The sequence below is a fragment of the Protopterus annectens genome, chromosome 14.part0 (genome assembly GCF_019279795.1).
Source record: "Protopterus annectens isolate FY-2018-M chromosome 14.part0, PAN1.0, whole genome shotgun sequence".
NCBI lineage: Eukaryota > Metazoa > Chordata > Ceratodontiformes > Protopteridae > Protopterus > Protopterus annectens.
Window position 1 is genome coordinate 747,092,212 of NC_056748.1, and position 19,191 is coordinate 747,111,402.

A 19,191-nucleotide genomic window follows, 5' to 3' on the forward strand; every position below is an offset into this window, starting at 1 on the left:
ACTGACTTATCTCAGTTTTGTCTAATCAGACCTCCACTCTCAATGTACTAAAGTGTCATCATCTCACAATATAACACCATTTTAGTACTCAGTAGGCAAAATGATTTTTCCAAATACTTTATAATCACACACCAAAGCATAACTGTCTCCATCCTGTAATTGTAATGTACTGCTGCTGCATATATGTTGCTAAAATATAACTTATGTTGCTACCCATTGCATTAATTTCACTAAAATATAACTACTTAAAATTAATCTTCTAAGGTAACCATCTTAGGATATCCTTAAAATAGGTGGCTGCACTTTTATAGATATCTGGCAAACAAAACAAATAAGTAAAATACACAGAAGGTTTAGGTTCTTGAATGTATGCTGCATTTTTCCTCTTGGTTTTGCTGTTGGTGAGTATGTTTCCTTGTTGCTAACAATCTCCTGTGTATGTCTTATATACAGCTGAAGCAAAACACTGTTCCAGCCCTAGTAGGTAAGCCACATCTATGCAATACAAAAAAACGCCACATGTACAGCAGTCTGTACAGACCACATACTTCTGTTTGGGAGATTTCTTTAAATCTAAAGCAGAGAATCTCATGTTTTAACTGAATCTTTATATCAAGCTACATTACACAAGAATTCATTCTCCTAAACTGTCTTTGAATCCTATGGCGTGGGCAGCAGGACATCTTCTAATACAAGCTGCATTGCTTCAAGTTTTCAGAATCCTACTGTCTTGCTGTCTCCATTTTACAGAGAATTGCGAATACTTGCAAGTTTGAACAAGATACGTACTGTGTAAGATAAAAAATCTGCAGGGCAGTCATACTTCTTTTCATATTCCTATCATTGTTCTTTCTATGATGTCCTGTTTATTTAATTTGCAATGTAAATCCAAAGTGAATGGCTTCTAGAATACACCTACAATACTTACAGAACCTTACTGTGTTAACTAATTGGGATAGGCACTGTATGAGGGTCTCAGTGGTCCTAGACAATAGTCTAAAGCATAAATACATTCAGCTAAAATTCTAAACCATGCACAGCTCAGAGGCATATGTTTTTAACTCTCTATAAAGTACGTCAAAAATATTGCATTTGTAAACTGGAATTACAAAAAGCTGCAGGCTCACGCTCGAGTGCATTTAAATGTATTCATACTCAGTTTCTGACATTGATGAATGCAACAGCATATTCCCCAATATGTAGAACGCAGAGGGCACTTAACATTGCTGTATCCCTTTTCTCAGGGTCGACGTTGGTTGTGCATCCACAGCTGGAACAGGCGAAACAAAGACCAAAAAACTAAGATACGTTAGCCATGCACCACAGCTTTTCTCCTTTGTGCAATACATCAATATTCATAGGTTTAAGAGATATAAAAGAAATAAACAAAAGAGCTCTTTATAGCTTGTAGAATGAAACAAAAAGAACAGGTAGTATTTATTAGAAGATAAATACAAATGCAAGAAAAGTCATGCTGCACACATTATATACCTACTTTGGACGAAAGAATGTTTATTCTTTTTAAAACATTATATGCTTTATGAGCCATAAGCTTGCTGTCTACATCTAGTGACACCTTTAATGGTTTTATGCATATGACATAGTAAGGTGCCAAACTAGCTACTTGTCAACATTTTAAGGAATCCAGAATGAGCAGAACACACAGAAGAGACAGTACACTTTACAAAATATTGCAGACAAACTATACAGGATAATTGAAAAATATGCAAATGCTAGCTTAAAAACAACGCGAAAACAATCAAATGTAGTTCTGTGTTAAGAGTAATAAAGTCAATCTCACCCTAGGACACAGTTAATACAGTTTTAAGTGTTACATGAAAATGGTTTTATTTGCATATATAATACATATGTAACACTGAAGATTATTCTTTGCTTTTGTTGTAACATTTTTATTCATACTGTGTTTATCCAAACATGTGATATCATTTTAATTTTGTGAAATAGAGATGAAAAATGAAACTGGATGGGGAGAAAATAAAAAAATAAATGAAACACACATTTGCTGACTATGTTAAATAAATAACTGACTAGTGACACTGAGTTTTAGCAAAAAGCTTAAATGTAATGTGAAAGTAGTTAACACATAATCATACTCAGTGTTCCAATGAGGCTTAAGGTAAATGTTTAACCCTATTATAAATTTTGAATTTATGGTAATTTCATTTAGTTTCTTGTACTTATATGAATATAACAAATACTGGGTTTAAAATATTATACCCTGAAGTTATCTTTCTTTACCTGGAGGTCAGCCCATGCAGGCTCCCTTTTCTACATCTTATTATTATGATTTGGCCCATTCCCTGCTGGGTAGCTTTTGTTCATTATCCATGTCTGTTTCTTAGTCTGGTAAGGGGTTTCCAATTTTAAGACGCAGACAACAAACATTTCTTCATCAGTGCTCTCTGTTTCCTGTTTGTTCATTTAATTGTAGGAATGTTCAGCGCTACATGTCCTTAAATTAAAGAAAAAACATTTTGTTATAGTATCATTTATTAACTTTTATTTAAGTAAAGGCCATTACATTAAAAAAATCTGAATATAAGATACAAATCTCAATGTAAAGTGAAGGGTGGGCTCTTACCTTCTCTATATATGAGACTTTGTCTCTTGTGTTATCTTATGCCATATAAGCTAATATGTCACACATATTTGGGGTAAGTTATGAACTTTATACTAATAAATGGCAAAAGAAACTCAAAAATAAAAAAAAATGTTTAATATAAACAAAATAAGTGCTTTCATCAACAGAGTGACTTCAACAGGCTATATAAAATAAACACCAAAATAGGTTTAAATACACTAAAATAAAAATGTTTCACATATCATAAAACTTATCATATGATCAAACTGCTTAATCATATTTCATGTCTCAATTTTCTTTGAGAAAGATAAGCTTTACAATTGTATTTGTCATTTAAACCAGGAATACTACAAGGATTGAGTCTCAATTACCAGCAGTACCAAACATTAGCGGACCGGAGTTCCGCTGTGGCGACCCCTAAGCGGGATAAGCCAAAAGACACAACAACTTTTTCCAATTTAAATCACCCCTGCATCAAACCTATTCTTAACATTTCTAACAGAATCAATAACATTAAACAAAAACCTATGAAAATAAGTGAATGAATCAATTGTATACATAGTGTGTTGGTGACATCTTTCTTTTCTGCTACATACATGTGCTTTTATATCCTTGAATGCAATGTCCTTATAGTTTTGCCTGTATAAAAGATGTCACTTGAGCAACAACTAGTTGCATGCACTACAAACTTTGAATTACAACCAAACCTTCCAGGAACATAAACTTTGTCCTTCCTAAGAGTAACAACATTCACATCATGAGCATTGCACTTGCATTGATTATATTTATAATGTTTTAAAACTCCCAACTTTTTAAACAGCCTCATTAGGAGCATCACACTTTGTTTGAAAAATATATTTCAAGCATATGTCTTTCTAATAAAATGGTTGCTTCATTCACTTTGAAATATGTCTTTAGAAACTACTAAAACTTTCCAATTGGTCTTTAGGATTTTCACAATGCTGGCTGCATCCACAAAACTATTTAGTAACATTGCTGTTTAATAATTATAAGAATATGAAACCACCTTATTTTTATTAACCATTTCATTTCCAATTGGCTGATTGTTGTACTGCTTCAATATTACTGTATACTAAATCAAAGGTATACTGTCTATTTATAAACATTTTAGCTAAAATTCAAAGTGCATATAATTTTCTGTCCATCTGCTTCTTTTAACAAAAGTAATTAACTGTATTTTCCTTCAACTTAAAATAATGCATACTGTTAAAATTTAAATAAGCATTTCTAGAAAATCTTGTTCTAAGTATACCTTTAGCATTATCTTTATAAACTTCAAGATCTAAAAAAATGATAAGATCATCAATAAAGTTCCAGGAAAATTGCAAATAATTGCAAATTTTATTCAAGTAATCCAAAAATAAAGGTAGAAAATGATTCAAATCATGTTTCCAAATGACAAAAATGTCATCAGGAAAAAGGTTTTTAAAATGATATTCACAAAATCTCATTAACACATTCTCCAGTACATCCATAGACACATTTATATAACTATGCCAAAAGATGGATTGAGTGTAAAAGAGAAGACCTATGACTGTAAGGCTTTACTGTCAATGAATGTAGAAGAGTAAACTTGAATCTTTGAATCTACAAAGATGATGATTGCTGTTGACATGATGCCTGGACCCCTTGTAAAATGTGAAAAAAAGGGTTTTGATTAAGATGATAGACAGATACAAACTAGCATATAGATATAGGTGCATATATAGATGTGAGTCATCACACACAGCTATGCCCACGTTTGTATAATATGAGCACGATTACTCCCACAATAGCGTAACTCTATCACTATTGTGACAATTAGTGCTTATTCTTGCAGTGCTGCCACCATTAAGAGTGAACATATTCTCACTGACCAACTTACACATTACACATAGTTAATCGTGGCACCAACCAATATAATAAATCGCAAGTCGAATGACTTGTTGATGATCCCTATTCATATCCATATCAGAAAATAGACTCTGCATAATGTAGAGTTAGTCCTTCAGCCTGTAACTCTACAATTATAACATTTTGTCTTACAATAATCCCCTCCTTTTGATGAGCCACATGATTCATCTCCAGAAAGAACTCGCCTCCTACAGCTAGAATTAGTACTCAAATCATCCTCATGGAATTCACGCAACCATGAATACACACACACAGTTCTATGATAATGTATGGCCTAAAACAGTCATGACTGTGCTAAGCACAGATGCCTTCCATACCTCTCAAGTGTACCTCATTACAAGGAACGTACCTCATTTTGGGTCTTAAAAAGTTCATGTTCCTCGAAGTTCCACATCAAAAGGGTCTGTCATGTATTCAGTGTTAGGAATTTTTTTAATTGATATCCATGTTAAATAGAAATGAATCACATTAATTCATTTAAAGATATTTTTATAAGTAAAACCATTATATTTTAACCATCCTATGACCTTCCTAGTTGAAGTTGTTAGTAAGCCATTAGTATGTGTTCCACATTTTGCCAATTTGTCCCACATTATGAGGGCTAGTGTTCCTCATTTTGGAGATGGATGGTTGAGAGCTATTATGCCTTCCCACTAATCAGTGTTATTTCTACGTAGGACCTCACCATTTGCTGCTTATAAATTTCAGTACTGATTATGACACTGCAATACAACATTTATTTCCATCTACTGCATGCCCTGACATTTGTGATTATGTTTATTCTAAACACAATCACAATAGCATGCAGCAAGAAAGTTTTGTAAATGTGGTGTGTGTATGTGCCTCAAGGCAGCTTAATGCACTCACACATGGACAGAAATAACAAGATGAAAAAAAGAAGTTATCAGCTCAAAAAGGACCAATACAGACTGGTTTCAGCTATTTTTTGATTAAATTAAAGGGAGAAAATCATCCTCAGGATAGTTATGAAAAAGAGGGAATAAACCAAAAGGAGGCACATAAGAGTACATACTAAAGAATGAGCCATAACGAAGGTGGTGGGGGACAAGCATCCATTTTATGTAGATAAAGAAGGAGGTAAGCTGGGGAAGGAAGGAAGGAAGGAAGGAAGGAAGGAAGGAAGGAAGGAAGGAAGGAAGGAAGGAAGGAAGAAAAGATAAGTAGCAGGGGCACACAAGCAAACACAGAAGATAGACAAGGCTGACAGGGGAGATGCTGACACTTGACACTATGAGGGAGGGGAAACACAAAGGAGTAGGAGACATTAAACAAACAGAGGAAAGACAATGGTGATTAGGAGGACTGGACAACAAACAAGGGTAGGGATAGACACAAAAGGTAGGGGAAAACTGGGATAGGGCTTGGAATGGAGGGAGATCAGGCCCCACATTTGGCAGTATCACCAGCGTGCCCAGCTGTGATGTTAATGCTAGTGTAGTGCAAGGATGTGACCCTTCAAGCTGGATAAGGAGCCTTTCCAGGTGGCCGCTGTAAGCATTTAGGCACTGGTAGACCAGTTTCCCGACCACCTCAGGAAGCTTGCGTCTGTGGGGAAAAGCATTTACACCCCTGGCAGAGACACCAGCAGGAACTGCAGCAGACCCCACCAGTGAAGTCCATCAAGGGCAAGACTCAAGGATATACCTGCTTTCACCCTCTCAGCTGCACTGTCATAGATGGCCCCAGCAGCCTGCTGTTGGGATGCAGCGGTGGTGCTGGTCACTGGGGGCTGGTGGACCACAAGCGGTGCTGTATTGTTGTTGTGTCTTTCGGCTTTTCCCAGTTAGGGGTCGCCACAGCGGAACTCTGGTCTGCTAATGATTGGCAGTAGATTTTTATGTGCCGAGTTGCCAGCCCTGATGCACAACCTTCAAACAAAGGTATGCCCATTCACGCATGTCTCCACACAGAAGACACTCTAGCTGAGAATCGAACAGGACAACGTCTTACTGTGAGGTGACAACACTACTGCAGCACCACTACAAATAAAAATAAATGAAGAGACAACAAAACACAAATAAATATAATAAATAGAAAATTTAGTGAACAGACGGTGATGGATGGAAATGCAGGCATACACTTACATCCAGTACTAAATAACCAGAAAAAAATATATGACCTCAGAAGTCACTGCAATGTACAAAAAATAAATAAATAAAACACATCATGAACTGTAACAGGTGAAGACCTATAAGAGCACATGAAAAATGTCTTGGCAAATTCGGGGGCCCTTTCCCTTGGAATAATTTATGTGCTGTAGGTAGACAGGAGGGAAGCACCTGCTTTGGGATTTGAACACAGAACATTCAGACTTTGATCCATGAAAGGCAGATATGCTGACTATTGAGCCATCAAGGCAAGTGTATTATTACCAACCATATGCAGACCATTGTTAATGAAAATTCTGTATGTGTTGAAAGGTCTGCTTCATATAGACGTGTGCACATTAAGGTTTATTTTACTGTAGGTTTTTTCATATGCACAGTAAAAGTTACTCTGCCTGTATTAAGCAGCAACTTAACTGTCATTTGGATTGGGCACCACAGATGTATCAATCAGGATAGCTTTCCTTTTCCTCTGCCCCTCCAAATGGGGTAATGACCTGTGTGTAATGCAGACAGAATAAGCGCATCTGCTGTAGGAAGACAACACAGAATCTCTCCTATTTTCAACCTGTTTTACCTGTTGATCTTCCCTGGAATCATTGATAAGATCAAACATCAATCAACTAAGATGAACAATATACCACCAATACCTTACAGTGGTGACCTGCCAGAAGTAACAGATAGGGACAACATGCCCAGAGACAGATGGACCACAATCTTCACACTGAAGCTGCCATATATTGTAAATTCATGTGTGTATGTCACCAATCAGTATATATTTTAATGAATATACATATATTTAGATTGATATCTATAGGCACATATATTCATATTTTGCTTTCTTAGTATGTATATATATATATATATATATATATATATATATATATATATATATATATAAATATATATACATGTGTGTGTGTGTGTGTGTGTGTGTGTGTGTGGAGCTACATCTCAGCGTACTGAACTTATATACCAGCAACAAAATCTGATCGCTCTCGAATGATCGACATACGAATACGCATGCTCCAAGGCATATCCTTGGACTGTGCAAATTCAGAATCATTGTTTTCTTGCATCCCCTACTTTTTAAATATACCAATTTCAGACTCACACAATATCAGAAAAAGGGCATATTTCCCAATCCATGTTGTACAGTGATCTCATACCACATAGATAATTTTTGGTTTATTTTTAGTAGAATATGAAACAGGTGTACTCACCACTGTGCCTGGAAAGGTGTTCTAACCTCTTTAGATATTGCCCCTGATTCTGCTCAATAGCCTCAGGAGCTGGAAAAGATACAAAGGTAGTTATTAGCACAACACAGTCCAAAATGTCAGGGTTACAATATAATTGAAAGAAAAAACAAGAAGATATACCAATAGTGCATCTCTGAGGCTGTTGCATTCACTCTTACTTCTCATTGCTGAAGGTCTGGATAATGCCTTCTCAGTTCACTTTAGTGATGCTTGTACTCCTTTCCAGTTCTTGGGATGGATGCCAGTGGCCACCATCACTACCCTGGAAAGAGTTCCAGATGTCCACTTTATACCGAGGACACTGATATGAGTCCCCAGCAAATGGTCTTGATTATGTATATGCAATAGGTAGAGAAATATTTGCTTTCTTGAGAGCACCCCCAAGGTGCCCTGCAACAACCAGTGCCTTCAGAAGCAACAGATATTGTAAGATCCCAAATCAGACAATAATGTCTGACATCCATTTCCCATTACAAGGTATAGCAAGTAATGTAGAGCACCTCAGTAGTGCAGCCAGTGTCAGAGTTTGATAATGACTGTGATATTTTTAACTTGTACAATACAGGGTTAGTGGTGTGAAATATGGCAACCAAGGTTTAGCTGTACTGCATGTTGTTTATAGTGACTTTTCTTTGTTGACCTCATACCTAATAGTATAAAGCTAGGAATTACAGTGAACTTGCTTATAGTATTCCTATGTCTGAGCATGTGAAATGCATAGTGTGTCTCACAGTGTTATGTGCACAAAGCCATGTAAAACCTTCCACAATAATGGTCTGCTCATGGACAGGATGTACAGATTAAGCATTCATGATCTGAATTCTCATTTGCTTAATCATCATGGCCAGAGGCCTGAATCAGCTTGATTTAAATGCAAGCATCTCTAGACAGCCTCAATGTCTCATTGAAGACATTATAGAGAACCTCTGGTTCATAGGTTAGTACTAGGCTAATTGCCCTTGTGGGCCATTTTAAGCCTAGCCAATTACCCCACATGAGAATCAAACCCTGCACCTTGTGTTTGCCAGGTAAACACCTTAACCATTATGCCATCCTCCCACTCTGGCTTCAATAAAGTATATTGTTCAACACCACATTCCTATTTGCTTAAGGTATATGCACTTTCTTTCACAGTGTTACTTGCAAAAACAGGTGCATCAATGTTTATAATTGCAGATACAAGCTAGTGGAAATTACGGAAGTATGAGGTTAAAGTGGAGGAAGAGAAGGAGACAGTGATGTGCACAAGTTGTTCACAAGAGATATTGAGGCTAATGAGAGACACATCCAGTATCAGTTGTACAGTGAAGCTCTTAAAGGATTGTGGCCTTACAGAAGGGCACATGACATAGTGTTTAGAAGACTGAATTGATGTGTAGGGAGGAACATAGTGACAATGGTCATCACTAAGTCTTAAGCCTGTCTGTGCATTGGAAGTGGGGGCAGTGTTTGCGCTGGTGATTGCAGGCTTGTCAGTGTTAGGGTGTTACTTGTGTACTCCTTTGTGTGTCATTAACAGTCACTGTGGGATAAACAGAAAAGGTGATACACAGCAACATGCCTGGTAAGGAGAAATGTGGGAAGAGCAGGATCACGAAGAAGTCCAGAAAGTGCAGGTTCTCTGTTGCAAAGAATTACATGCTACTGCAGGCCCTCAGTTTCCATGGCTGATGGCTTTTTAAGCAGAAAGTTGCCAAATGGTCCTACCATGAACATGCTCGGCAGGATTTTGTGGTTGGCATCAGTGCTGTTTGTGGTTAGGACTGCAGTTATTTGCAGGTCAGGTGTAGGGTGACTGACATTACCTTTAGCCACTGGAAAATTGGCTACTCTCCTTCAATAGGAAGTTAAGGAGATGGGAGGTGGTGTCAGTCAAGCCACCTTTGATGGAGAATGAGGAGTTTCTGGTCTCACTCAGAGGGACAACAAACTCCATATAGGCCTACTATGTGATTTTGGACATCAAAGCAGAGCTGCAACATGCCCCAACAAAATCTGTTGGATATCTACCAGGTGTATTGCAATATCTGAAACAGAAAAACGGAAAAAAAAACTGGTAAAAAAACCAAGCTTCTAGGCATTAGCATTGAGAAAACTCATCAAAAACTAAGAATCTTATATAGAAACAAATTTCTTTACTGCAGCAACCAAAACTACCCTTGCAAAACCATTTTTACTTCCCTCTCTTCTTTATGGTGCCCCTATCCTAACTTACAAACTTCTACCCTAAGAAAGATGGAACAGTGCTACAACAAAGTTGCAAAGTTTGCCACAAACTCTAAATATCACGCACAACACTGTAAACCACTCCTAGAATTAAACTGGCTTGAACTCCCCAACCAACTTGCCTTTATTCAGCTATCCACCTTGCACAACCTTATTTTCAAGCCTACTGCCTGCCCTGCACTAGTCAATCTAGTCACACCTTACACACCAAATCAATCCCTACAATCAGAAGACAAAAATCTCTTAACTATCTCAAAACCCACAAGAAAACCAGGTCACTCTATGTATTCATACTCTGCTTCTATACTTTGGAGTTCACTACCTGTAGCTACTAGGTCTATGCCTGGCCTAACCCATTTCAAAGCCTCTTTAAATAATCATCTCATAAATACATGGCTCTGCTCCTGCATAAAGCCTGCCTAATGCTCAGGTCCTCCTCTTCTTCCCCACTGGCCTCATCATCCTCTTCATTTCAAACCCTCACAGACTGCAAGATCCTAAGGCTTTTCTAACGCCTTCTCTGTTTCTATACCATATCCTTAAGCTACTGCTCAGGCTGTATTGCTTCTATTCTTCTTAAGTCTCTCTCACTATCTAACTGCATCACTAACCTTCTGGCTGCTATTTTCCTAAATGAAACTAACATTCTATTTTTCATGTACTATAACAGTTAATGTCACACAATGCACTACCTATGTACTATTTTTTGGACACTAGCTACATCATGTATGGTGCGAATGACTATTATTGTCTATAATTGTTTAACTCTATAGAATTGTCTAGATGTGTAGTAACATATTGCAACATTTTGTAACATAGTTTGTTCTTTCAACTTATTTTTGTATGGTATTTCTGATGTAATTTGTATTGTATTCGATTATACCGTATTTGTATTGTACTGTATGTAGAGCTTTTCTCCCCAGGCCTCTGATGAAAACGGGTTCTGTCGACCCAGTCAGATCACTCTGGTAAACAAATGTCAAATAAATAAAAATAAATAAATAAATGCATTTTATTTTTCAATGTACTCTGACTGGATCTTTTAATGTTAGTCTATCTGCAGCCAATCTTACTATGTTATGAATTTTGCAATGTACTTATTTTGTATATATTGCATATATATATATAATATATATTATATATAAATAATATATATTATATATATAATATATATTTTATATATATATATATATATATATATATATATATATATATATATATATATTATTTAATCAATAATATTATTGATTAAAACTCTGATGTATGTTCTACACTTTCAGCTCGGGTCATGGCTAAAAAAGTCAACAGATCAGTCCACTTACCTGTGAAACAATAGTAAATAAATAAAATAAACTTTCTTGGTATACTTCTATAATTCTTCCTGCAGTTTCACATGTCTATCTAATGCAGCAAAATGATTTCACAGAAAACCTATGAATACTGCTAGTATATTTTCAGGATCATACTTTATAAAGTATCTACTTAGTTTACTCTATTAAGGCTTTAGCTCTGAATTTATATAATACTGCATGTTAAGCTATACCACTGTCAGCCTGAGGTTTTGTTTCTATTGACATTACTGAACTTTTCCATCATCTACTACCATAAACATAGTCAGTTATTTCTATATAAGAGAACAGATGGCAAATTAATAGAAATAAAATTATAATTGCAAAACAAATGATCTATTCACTCATTAAAGAGCTAAGGAAAGGGTAGACAGCAGTTTAAACTTGGATCCATGTGTGTGTACCGATACCAGTGAAGCATACTCTGAAGCCCAGCCAGTTCTGAAATCCATGTCTAATCATTAGAGGGTCATCATACTGCTATATATTTCACTAATCCATTTCTTTATTGAATACAATACTGTGTTTTGTGGCCTTTCTACCTGAAACAACTTGAAAACATACAATGATTCCTTATGAAAAAAAAAAAAAAAAACTATTCAGAGAGAGTTCAGGGCAACTGCACCCCCCACACCCCCACTAATTATATATACTAACTCTGAGGATGCACAACAGTGAAGGAATGGGTACATGCCCCGATCCCCACTATAGTGTGATCTCCACTCAGAATGCCAAACTCACAAAAGTGCAAATGCACACTGGCATTCACTCTTTTGTGTCTTCAGCATCTTTTGGTTTGCTAATATGAACCATCAAAAACATCCTTTCGCATATCTGCCATCGCATCGTATAACTTAAATGATTTGCGCATGTTAACATTTATTCCTTTTGTGACATCTGTAGTTGTACCTGTTCATTCTGTCCATTATGCATAAATTTGCTTGTATGGTTTATAGTGTGTTTATTGTTCTTAATATATTATTTTTGCCTTGTAGCACAGGGCTTGACTGAAAATGTCCCATAATAGATAAGTCCCTATATGTGGCTAACAAACAAACAAACACAATAATGCAATAACTGCTCACATAGGAGTATTGCTCAGAAGGGCTCATGAAGATCTGTATTTTACAAAACTGGCTACAGCGCATCTTCCCACAAATGCTGAACACACTGCTTTTATATTAGTCTAGAGTAAATGCAATAAATTGCAATATCTGTTTTATAGTATGATTACTTCTCATTGCTCTGATACTCACTGCACATCTCACTCATGTTATGTGCTTTGGTTACTGTAGGAACTTCAAGGGCACAACCTTCACAGGCGCCTGCATTAGGCAAAGTATTATTTCACAGGTGCCTGTGCGAGGTAAGATATTACTTCACAGGAGCCTACACAAGGTAGGGTATTACTTAACAGGTACTCGCACTAGGTAAGGCATTGCTACATGGGCACATGCATGAGGTGAGGTATTATACAGTACTCTTGGTACATGCTGTAGTATTAAGTCTGCATTTAGGAGTATGTTAAGAGGTGGTGGGCTATAGTTTTACTCTGCTTTGTGCCTTGCTGTATTCAGAAGGTGATTCTCCATCTAGCACCACTACTGTAAAACTTCCACTGCCTGATATGGGAGGGTCATCTGACTCTGATGATGGTGGTGGTGATCAGCTGGCATGGCCACAGAGTACAGTGTGCCCAATGGATACCCTAATCAGGCCATGGACACAGCATTTGTGTCTGCAGACTGACAGAAGACACACACCTTACAGGAAGAATAGGTTATTGAGGACACTCACAGTCACAAGACAGTGTGATATCCTCTATGGGCTGGTCATCAATGGCTGCCACAAGCCCAGTAGGTCTGGTGGAGTACATGCATGGGGATGCTTACTGGTGCACATCAGAGGCATTGGTGCAGGCCTGTCCCCAGACTAGCTGGTCAATGGATGTGGATGTGACCCAATGTATGTAAAAGGCTATTGTGAGGGCACAGGCTAGTGGCACCATGGCCTTTCCAAGTTGCTAAGGATAATGAGGATAAGATGGATGACCTCTGGGAATGCATGTCCCATATGTGTGATAAGTTTGATAGATCACTTACTGGAACAAGACATGTCTTTCCAGAGTCATAAGCTGCACGGCAGATGTCATCCATGCAGCCATTCCAGTACTACCTAAACTGGTGGTAGCCATTGTGGGAGTGAATGGCCAAGGTCCTGGTCATGCACCAGCACTTCCACTGTAACATCAGTTGTGGAGGTGCCTATGGGCAGAAGAGGCTGACACTGGGGGGTGGGGCAATCAGGGCAGTGGCACATCTGATAAACGAAGAGAGTTGCTGTCATGCAGCACACCAATATCTAGCCATGCAACTCCTGGTAGAGGTTACTCTTATGGGTAGGAGCATGAATGGGACGTCTAACCATCTCCCATGCATATTCTTGGTCTGTCAAGTAGATCAAGACACACTGATGCAATAAATGCTTGTGCTGTGTCCCAGTATATATATATATACATGCACATGTGTGCACGCACACAAATGCTCGTGTGCACACACACACAAACACACACACACACACACACACACACACACACACATGCCATTGCTGCCCCTATAGCTGTGCACATTCATGGTATCAGTGCCAGTGCTTTGTCATATGACATTACTCAATAATTCCTGCTGCCTGTTGCAGAGATGGGGTAATCTCTGGGATACATACCTGTCTTTCCAGCAGGTCCTATTTATAACATAGGCAAGGTTTAAGTCTTAGGAATGAATAATTCTGGTGCTGTTTGTTTTACAGATATGTAAGAGGTTCATCGGGGGGGGGGGTTGAAAATACCTTGTATGCTAGAAGCAGAATACAGGGATAGCACCTTAAGGTGGTCTGCATAGTTACTTATGCCCTGTATTCTTTTTATTGAGGAAACACCATGGACATTCCAATTGTTGGATGTGCCTGGTTAGGTACATACCAAAGGGGGCATTATACTCAACGATGAATGCTGAATACAGTGGAACAATAACTTCCTTGGACCTAGATACTATACATTTGTTTATAAGTTGCACAACATAGAATGATTTTCTCACTGCTGTAGACACTTGATGTTCAAAGGTTAGATTACTGTCTATGTATCTCTCTAAGTCCCTGACTACTGTGTCAACTGTTAGGGGTGTGTTGTTGATATTTTAGTTACCAGGGGTGGATGACTTCCCAAAGGATGCTATTATGCATTTCCTGGAATTTAGTTTTAGTTCATGACAGTGACACCAGTTATTTGTCTATGTCAGCCCTTTCCGGAGAACATTTGTGTCAGTGGGAATTCTATGACTGCTCCTAATTTGCAATCATCTGTAAATTTATTCAGCCAGAGGCCGTTGACATTGGTCTTGCTTTCAGTGGAGTAAATGCCAAAGAAAAGCAGCCCCGGGGCCAATCCCTGAGGGACTCCACTTGTTACTGTCTCTTTGTAGAGGTGGACTCCCCAATTCAATTTTGTTAAATAATATCATTGTATAATAGCAATAACCCAGTCCTATGTTTGGGTAATCAAGAACCACTCTGTGTAGACAACTTGCAAACAAGGAATAACAAACCACTGCATTGAACTGTCTTCCAGTATTTTTAGAAAAAAGACATATTCAAACATGCTTCTCCACTTTGACAGTTGTCATCCCTATCATCAGTGAAGAAGTGTAGTAAAGGGGCAAATGGTCAGACTCTCGAGACTAGTCAGCAATGATATGAAATTTATGGAAGAGATGTTCACCCTTATAGGAATGTTCAAAGAGAGGGATTACCCAACCTGTCTTTTATTGTCAATAAGGAATGAAGTAGTTAAAAACTGTGCTATTAGGTTCACCCCTAGTTTAAAAGGAGGTGGAACTGGTGGAGTAAGTAATCAACATGAAAATTTCAACAATGATGTTATGATAGTACAATTTAATCAAGGTGCCCCACAGTTGATGTTGAAAATGTGTAAGATCTGGGGAGGAGTGTTTGAAGATGAACTAAAAAATAAACTAGGGACAAAACCTAAAATAGTATATAGTAAAGTAAGAAACATCAAGGAAATTTTAGAAAAAGATACAGATAGAGTGAAGAAAAGTTATGTATCTAGAATGTATAAATGTGGCGCATGTAGTAGTTGCAGATTTATTAATGATGGCCCGTATGTAGAAATAGAGTCACATAGCAGGAATCTGCAAGGTCCAGGTCGTTGCAATTGCAATGCGAAATTTGTTGTTTATATTGCTACGTGTGTCTCACTCCCTGCATTTTACGTGAGCAAGACCACTATACGGCTGCATGATAGGATTATTGAGCATAATAGGGACATCAGAAATGGCAAACAGAGTTTTGGCTTATACATTCACAGTACAGTTAGTGCATAAACTTTAAGAAGTTTATATTTTTTTATTATTGACAGAGTTGTTATTGACGCGAGAAGGGGGGACCCAGATTTGGACTTACAAGTGATAGAAAAAGAACTGCAATTGAGGCTTAATGCCAAGGAGAAACCAGGAATTAATGACAACATTTCAGTTTATAGTATTTTAAAACAAAGGGCAAAACCTATTTAAACATCTTAAAATGATGGGTTATTTTTTATCAGCATTTATTGTTTATTATTATTATATAGTAGTTTTTTTTATATTTTTTTCTCATTTTTTCATTTTTTCATGTTTTTTATTTATTTTTTGGCTGACAGAGCATTTATATTTTTAACATGTTTATACATTGTGGTTATCATTAGGCTACAGAAACTAATTCTTTGAAGGGATTAGGGTTTTTTGCACTAAGCATTGTTCCAATTGTTTTGTTTATGGAAAACAATGGTATTCTATATGGTATTCTGGTATTATAGACAAGCTCTCCAGCCTGAACATAAACCCCTACGTCACTAGATGGGTTGCCAACTGGCTTACGGACAGCACCCACATTGTGAGAGCTGCGGGAGCTAGGTCCAACTCTAAATCGGTTACAAGTGGAGTTCCCCAGGGCTCAGTCCTAGGACCACTCCTGTTCGGCATATACTTCTCAGAGGTACAGGCAAGCACAGGAGGACTATGGCTGACCAAGTTCGCAGACGACTGCAAACTAGGGGCTATAATTGACTCTCCGGCTGACACAGACATCCTCCAAAGGGTCTCACTGAGATGGATACCTGGTGTCAAAATCATGGCCTCAAACTAAATGCCAAAAAGTGCATAGTCATCCCCTTTGGAAAAAACAAAGTACCCACAAACTACCACATAGGTGGTAGTCCCCTAAATACGGAAGATGTAATAAGGGATCTGAGGACCCAAGTAGATAGTAATCTCACATTTGATAATCACATTGCCAAAGTGGTTAGAAAATCCTTCTACATGGCCCACCTAATCACAAAAAGGTTTGCATCCAGATCAAAAGAGGTCATTGTGCCCCTCTACTCATTACTCATCAGACCCATCATAGAGTACAATGCCCCATTTGGGATGTACCTTACAAGACACCTGCAACAGCTGGGAAGACCACAGACGTACCTCACCAAGAGGATCACTGGCCTCAAACAGATGCCCTATGCAGCTCAACGAAGAAATTACAGCTGTACTCAGTTGCATACTGCCTACTCAGAGGTAATCTCTGCCTGACATACAAGGCCATGTCCAACCCAGAATTGACGGACATGCTCCACCTAAAGAAAACCTTATCCCCGCGAGCCACACACTCTAGGGATCTAAACCTCACCACAACAATAAATAGGACGTGCTGGAGGGATAGATTCCTGTCCCAGAGACTTCCCATGGTCTGGAACAAAATTCCAATCTACATTAGGCAGAGCTCCTCGCTAACACACTTCAAAAGAAATTTTGACGAGTGGATGGGAAACAGAAAGTTTACCTCGGGGATCACTTCAGTGGCTCTGCTGGACAGAGGCACAGGGAACTAATTTAAGGGGGCAGCGAAAGCCAACACATTCTGGCTAGGCTTATAAATGCCTTCGGGCAGATAGCCTAGTACCTACCTATGAACTTATGAATGAGCAAGAAGTTACATGTGCAAATACTTCCTATAAATTCTGTTTGTATTAATGTGTTTGTTAGATGCTGATGATGCCTAAGAGAAAGTAGGTGAAAGCGCAGTCATTTTCTAACATTTTTTTAATGTTTTTAAACTGTGAAGTTTACTAAAGTGCCATTTCCAACGACCATGCGGTGGTCTGTTTTTCTGTTTGGGTAATGCTTGATTTACTCACGGCTGTCTTTGTTTGATCACTCTGGCTTTGCTCTCATGATCAATTCATTCCGACCATAAGTAAATTCATCACTACCCAGATGGGTCATTGCTAAAATAATGAATCACAACATGATCTCCAGTTCAGAAAAAGCTTAACCACCGTGTCCACTCAATACATAAAGAGTAATTACTGCTGCTACCTGAAAGAAGGGGTCAAAGCTTAACTTGTAGTGCTAACAGCGTAGTATAGATATTTGATGATAATGAACTGTCATGTTGTTTGCTGGCTTGTTTGTACAGCAATTCCATTTTATCTTGTCTTGCCTCTTCTTCTTGGAGGATTCTGTAATAGGCAGCTTTAAGGAGTCAAACCTTTTAAACTCTTCAGAGGACTACCAATACTGGTCAGTTGTGTCAGACTAAGTGGAAAATAATGTGAGCCATTATCTATCCTCCTCACTTCTCTTTTTTGGTGATATACTTGTGGATATGTATTTTAGTCCTTTCTCACCACTCACTTTGATATTGGCCATCTCACACATCATTATCAAAGCATGTTTGCCCTCAGAATTTCCTCACTTACAGCCTTGTATCTGCTTCATGGCTAGACACTGGATGTCTTTACAGAGCTATTCAAGTTACGTTCTTGGTAAGCTGAGAATTTCTTTACATGGCCATTCATCTAGGATTCATCTCTCATGTCTGTTTCTTTAGTTCTGATGATGGGGTAACCACTTCTCTGTTGTTTTGCCTCATGGTCTTCTATCATATCTTTTTGTAAGCAGTTATATACTATAACCAACCAGAACTGTGCAGTTCTTTAGAATCTGGTACATGATGGGTATGAAACAGTTACTACATATACCTTCTTGATCTTAATTGTAGTATATTATCTCGATGCTTAATTATGAGATGCAATGATTAAACCAATGATTCTTATATGCCACTTTCGTCCAACTGTCTTTTAAGTGGCCTCATGACTTGCAAGCCCATTACTGTGAGGATGAAGTAATCTTCCATCAGCTTGAGATTAATTTACCCCATGGAACTCCTCAGCATGTTTTACTGTTTCTTATTACTCCATTATTTTATTGTGAAGGACTCCATTGCCATGAGAATAGGATATAGGAAAGCAAGCTATATTTCTTTTTGATTTATTTATGAATCAAGTTTTGAGACAGCATGAGAAAGGTACATACATTAATTCCTTCCCTTTTCTAGTGATAACCTTGTAAATCTGCATTTGGGATTGCCTCTAACATACATAATATGCCAGCACCATTTCTGCTGAAGTGATTCTCCAGATCATCCTTCTTCAGTAGGTACTTCAGTGTGCTTTCAAATGATGGAAATGTTGCTACAATCTGCTATACTGGAGATAATTGTCCTCCAAGAAAGGAATCAGCCTTCTTTGGATTCTGCTCACTATTTCCCAGCCATTGCTGACAAGTTTATATACATGAAATTAGCTGATTTTTTGCCTGCTCTCT